The sequence below is a fragment of the Daktulosphaira vitifoliae genome, unplaced genomic scaffold (genome assembly GCF_025091365.1).
Source record: "Daktulosphaira vitifoliae isolate Bord-2020 unplaced genomic scaffold, ASM2509136v1 Scaffold_2, whole genome shotgun sequence".
In the NCBI taxonomy this organism is placed as follows: domain Eukaryota; kingdom Metazoa; phylum Arthropoda; class Insecta; order Hemiptera; family Phylloxeridae; genus Daktulosphaira; species Daktulosphaira vitifoliae.
The window spans coordinates 15,795,432-15,802,007 of record NW_026099573.1 but is presented as its reverse complement, the minus strand read 5'-3'; the positions used below and the strand labels follow the sequence as shown (position 1 = coordinate 15,802,007).

General features: G+C 26.5%; 1 protein-coding gene across 8 annotated transcripts in view; it reads right to left on the bottom strand.

The window, feature by feature from the left end:
- Window positions 1-6,576, bottom strand: part of LOC126899746 (ral GTPase-activating protein subunit alpha-1) — a 35,695-nt gene that overhangs the window by 20,883 nt on the left and 8,236 nt on the right. The window lies entirely within an intron of this gene.

The following is a 6,576-nucleotide window of genomic DNA, read 5'->3' as shown; positions in this document are numbered from 1 at the left end:
TAGATGCATGATGTCTTTACCTATCATTTGGTATATTTTTTTTATAAATCTGACTTTTTACCTGCCTACAGGGGGGGATTCAAAATGACAACTTTTTCACAAAAAATTCACTTTTTCAACTTAAATTTTGAAAGTGTTCCGGAAAGTCTGACACTTTTCTGTATATATTAAATTAAAGCTAATGTAATCTTCTTTATAATGTAAAAAAAAAATTTCGGACTTTATTTTGTCTTCACAGTGAAAATGGCTACCAATTGCTATTATTGTGTGAAAATTCTCAATTTTATTTTTTACATTTTTAACTTTATAAAGCTATAACATATTGAAAAATGTATGGATCAATATAATTTTTTATGAGAAATNTAAAAAGTGTATTGATCAATGTAATTTTTTTATGGGAAATACTATTTTTTAATAATTTCTTTTTCATTCGACATACTTTATCTTAATCAGGATATTAATAAGGAACTAGCAGTTTATGAAGCTTTTGGAATAATCCACCAATTTTTTAAAATTAAACACTATCTAAAGATTTGCATCGAAGCGTTTTTTTTTATAGTGATTTTAATCACTGTCAGATATCATTATACTTGATCCATCTATGCCACGTTACCACTCTGCCGCGACCCCCCTATGCTGGGTTTTTTTTTTTATCTTTGTTTTTCTTTTTGGTTTATTACAAGTAGTACAGTTGAGAGAAAAAATCCGTTATTGCGACATTTGTATAGTGCCGGTGATTTCGACGCCGGGTGGTGGTGGTACCAACTTTGACACGTCCATTGGGAGGTAATACAACAATATGTGTATAGGTGCATAGTGTACGGTCAGCTGATGACGATAGGATGGCAGATATCGGACCGGTTGACTAGTGGAGGTTATCACATACACAATTATTAAAATACTATACACCAACTGCACACACATCTAATTGATAAGATTTATTAAACAAAAACTTGTATAAATTCTGCAACATTACAAATGATATCCCATATTCCTACTTTTTTCTATTCTTACAAATTATGTGAATTTTTAGGGAGTAAAACATGCAAATAAATATTCGCACTTGCCTTTATTTTCCATAGTAGTTGTCTGAATTAATCTTATGGTAACTTTTTGGTTCAGTGTTAACAAACGTTCGTAGGATCTTGCGTTTATCTCGAATTATTAGCTATGTGTATGTTAGACTCAAAAAAGATTGTCTACAATGGTACCTGGGTCTTAGTAATATTTATTATGTTTTTTGTATTTCTAAAACTCTTATCGTATTATACTACGTTTTTACTAATAATATTTCCTATGAATCTCCTATAATCAATTTTCTTGAAACTCACTCAGACTTGTTAATATTTAAGGAAAAGTAATTACATATAATTTTCACGGTTAAACAAGTTGATAATATCAATTGAAATTGTTTAAATTTTGAGTCACATTTGAACCTGAGTTTAAAAATATATACAATAGCATTTAATAGTATGTAAAACATATTCGTAGTGACTTTTGTGTGATACAATTAATGATAAGTTTTCATTATTATAATAAAATTGAATAAAATATTTAAATTCCTTAAGTTATAATTTTCATTTTTCTTCAGAAAAGAATTAATAAATTGACAACTGTAAATTTATTAATTAATAAAAGATATTAATGACCTCAGTGCCCTTCTACAATGAAAGCGTTAGCGTGTCACCTCCCATTCTTGGCAAAATTTAATTGTTTTAGTCGGCAATTATATAATATATTATAATATAAGAGGATACTACAAAAAAAAAAAATAATTGGCAAATGTACATTTTTCAATGTCGGATAAAAAATATACTTTTCATGTTATTTTTTTAAAAAAGTTATAGCAATATAAAGTCAAAAAAATAAAATATGAAATCGAAAATTTTAACACAAATATAGTATTTTTTTTTAACTACAGCAGCTATTTACATATAGAAGATAAATTCTCGGGACAAATTTCTAAAATGTAACATAAGCTTTAATTGAACATTTGTTGAAGTTCGTGGTATTTGCGGATCATCTTCAAAAATTAACTTATTAGGTAAAAGTTATCATTTTGAATCCCTCTCCGTGGGTTGGTAATGGATAAAATATTTGAAAAATATATACTAAATAATAATATTAAAGGAAAACACCCAAACATTTTTATCAAAAAAATTTGTTTTTATTAATTTATTCTTCAAAAATCTATTACAGTTTTAAGAAAAAAATGTAGAAATTTACCAATTTTAAAAATCGTAATTTTTCAGGAAATTTCTACCATTTTCAGCAAATGAAGAAAATTTGTTTGGTGTTTGGGGGCAGTGCCTTTAGCAAATTATTAATTGTGATCTTTTGACGTGTCTTTGAAAGTAATCGGTCCGTTGAAAAAAGTGATTAGACTGTAGTAACTCAAAAAGAAAGAAAATAAAAATAAATGTGGGTTGTAAGTTACAATCTTGTTTTTTAATAATATTATTACTATGATATGAGTTTTGAGAAGCTCTAGAAATAACAGACCATATTTGAGCGTGAATTTTAATCTCCATTTCTGTGGATTCTTTGAATACAACATATATGCTAATGAAACTCCTTTTCCATCAAAGCATATGCAGTATTTTTTTGTTTCTTTTGAATACCAAACAAATATTCCTTTTTTACATTTTGATCACATTTTCTAGTTTATGTTTAATAATATCCACAATAATGATATGGTGTGTATATCACAACAAAAAACATAAAAACACAATAGTTAAATTAATATCTTCTCAACTATACATTGAAGCTAAAAACGTAATAATTTATTCATATTTAATATACAGAGTTGTAATGTGTAATTATAAATAGAGTTCAACTGGTATGAGTGCGTTATTACTGTCTAAATGCTATAAAATACGTCCGTTGTAAATGATAATTTCGAAATTAATAACTTTATATTTTATATACCAAAACATTCGTATAGATTTTGTGCGGCTCCGCGTCGCTTTGTGATATACTATGCCCCGCGACTCGTGGCACCTTTATCAGCCGTCGCCCTTCTATGAGTATTTGACTGACTAACACCGCGTGCCATACGCCACGGGGCAAAGTACAGAAAGTGCCACACGGCCGACGACGACCCGCCGCAAATGATACGTTGAGTAGTCTGCCCGTTGTCAAAGTGGCAACGTCAAGGATGTACGATACCGGCTCTGAACGTGCCACACGACCGAACTCGACGAACTGATCAGCACCCGCACACCGTAGCCATCAACGCTGCTAACTTTTCGACGCTCGAGGATCATGCTGGACACCACGTCTCCTACGCTAGCGAAAGTGCCACGACTTTATGCGAAGATTATTATTAACTGTGTTCATCTTTCCAGTTTTTTGTTTATATATTTTTTTTAAATAACCTGTTGTTGTTAAATAACCCTCTACCCTCAACACTAGTGACGATTACATTATTGCGACATAAGTCTTGTCAAGTGGCTCCCCGTCGGGGAATCTAACGCCGGTTTTCCACGTCACAGGTGGGGATACTTATCACTACACTATCGTGTCAGTCTGTAGTTTTTTATTCCTAACATGTAATAAACAATACCTCCACTATTATACAAGAAGTAACCAAGTGGTTATTTTTTTTGTTTTTATTATTATAATATGACATTGAATGCTCTGAGATTATTGGACAATACAGAGATGTAATTTTTTTCTCAAAAGTAACAAACTCTGAATAACATCGTCATTATAGTTAATGTGTTTCATTAGAAAAAAAAATGTCAACATCATTAAATTTAAATTTAAAACTATTTTGAAACATTTATAATACAATTTCTAAACATTTAGTATAATTTTGTATAATTTATTTATTTATTTTTTATTAAAATAAATTTTACTGTAGTTTATAATTATGCTAAAATAACATACACTATTATGATGTTAAACAATAAAATCTAGTAGGCTTATAATTAAGGGATATTCAATATTTTTATTAAACGCCAATATACATTTATTAAAATCGACAATAATTAACAGTTCAGCAAGCAATTAAACATTCTGACCCGACATGATCGATATCGGTCGAAAAACCACTAAAGATGGTTAACAATCTTATTTATTTTATAAATTCAGAGTGTTATGCATATACATATCAACCGTTATATTACAAATTAATAAACATTAAATTACGACTGTATTTAGTATAACATTTATATATTTTAATATCTAACAGCTGACTTATTTTTTAATTCTGGATGATATTCAAAAAAATATTCACAATACACACATTTATTTATATTATTATTATTAAAAAATCAAAATTAAATTATAATTTTTATAAATGTAAATTAACTTATGAAAAACATAATACAATTCTTGAAAAATACATATTAAATTGAAATATATTTTTCTTCTTTATTATCCATATATAATTTCGGGTGTGGAATTTTAATTTCATTGTGTTTCATAATTAACAATTGAATTGTCAAATTTTCAAACTTTTACTGGTAGTTAAAAATATTCGCATAAAATTTTATTTTTATAATTATTTTTAAAACATCAAAATTAATTTAGGATTATTATAAGTATCAATAGAATTATGAAAAACATAATTTCGATGTCTAAAAAATAATTATTAAAATGAAATATATGTTTTATCTTCTTTTTTTTTTCCTTCCCAGTGTTTAATTTCATTTTTAATATATTTCGAAGAAAATTCCATGAATGACCGAATCATACTGAAGTTGACACTCTTAAATATATTTTCTAAATACTCTAGAAAAATATTAAACCTCAGAAAGTTATCATTCAATCCGTTTATTCTTGAGATACTTTCAAATCTTTTTATATTATTTTCTTTTCATTGCTCAATTTAATGTCCGACATAAATTTTTTAGTTTTATCAATTGAAAAAGTAGTGTAATTAGAGTCATTAACCTGTATTTGTAATATTTCAAATGATTCAACATAACAAATATTGCTAATTCTTTCTTCAATTTTTTTTATATTATTAGAATTTATAATATTATAGTTTTCTTTTTTAGTTGGTTTTTCTGAGAATAAAGGTATGATACATGAGATATTAGTAATTCCTAAATTGAATAAATTTATCAATGTAACATTAGAATTCAAAATTTTATTCATTTCGGAATTACAAAGTGTAATGTTAGTGTTATTTTCATCATACATTAAATATTTTAGATGCTTTCTCATTAAATGCAATGCTACGACTTTAAAAATGTTAAAAAATTTTGTAAGATAAATATTTATATTAAAAATCCATAAATCAAACCAAAAATAATTTCGAGCATCTGTAAATGCAATTTGAATATTTTTTAAAATTTTATCACTATTTTCCACAGTTTGGTCCCCGATTTGTATTATAGTTTTCAAAATATCAGATTTATCAAAAATATTCTTAAGATAAATACTGCTAAGAGAAACCCAATTTTCTTCCTTGTCCAGGAAAAAGGAATTATTATTCATTCTAGTATTTATAACATCTATAACATTTGTTATTTCTGAACTTCTGTTTACATTGCTTAGGTCACCTAATTTTGTTGCATGGTAATTATCATCTTTTTGACAATATTGATCTGTATGTGCATTTAAATCCTCTTTTATATGTTGTATAACAGCAGAAAGATATGATTTAATAGTCATTTTATCCTCAAATCCTTTTTTCATGTAAATTACATACATATACATTTTCCACAAAGGATCTAAAGGTGCGTTTAGCTTTGATTTTAGTATTATAGTTAATATGCGTTGAATAACTAATTCATCAAAAAGTAAACCTGTGCTCAAATTTTTTGTTATTTCTTGTGGTATAAAATCTTCACTAAGTTTCATATATTTTAAAAAGTAATATAAATTACCACAATAGAGCTTGTAGTAGATAACGTGCGCTCTATTGCCCAGATTACATTTTGGTTCATAATTATTCATCTCGATTCTTAGTAATTCCTTTAAATTCATATTACATACTTTTTCATAAGCAAGTTTTTCACATCCAGTATCAAGTTGCAATGCTTCTTCAAATTCATCTGCATCATCAAAACTCTTCGGTTTAAAGCAATTACATTTGATGAATGGGATATTACAAAATATCCCAATGAAGATTGTTAGAACGCAATATTTATTAAAAATCATAATTACCATATCAAATACTTACAGTTAAAATGTATGACTTCTTAAGAAAAAGACTTTTTTTAAACTACACATATAATAATATTCACATATTTTAGTTTATGATTTAATTTTTATAGACATATATATTATATTTAACATTCTACCTGATAAACAGTGTGTTAATGTTGTTTAAAAATGATTTATTGTCACAGCATTGTGTTAAACGGCATTTGTGTTTAAATACTCATTTAAATAAATAAATTATATCTAATAACATATAAATATATAAGATTCGCTTACTCACGAATTAATGAATGTNTATCTAATAACATATAAATATATAAGATTCGCTTACTCACGAATTAATGAATGTTTGAGGTTTTATGTTATAACTTTTATTGTTTAAATTCATAACAGCTTAAAATATTGTTGTATATTATAATTTTTTTATAATTAATTATCTATATATTTAATAAATATAGT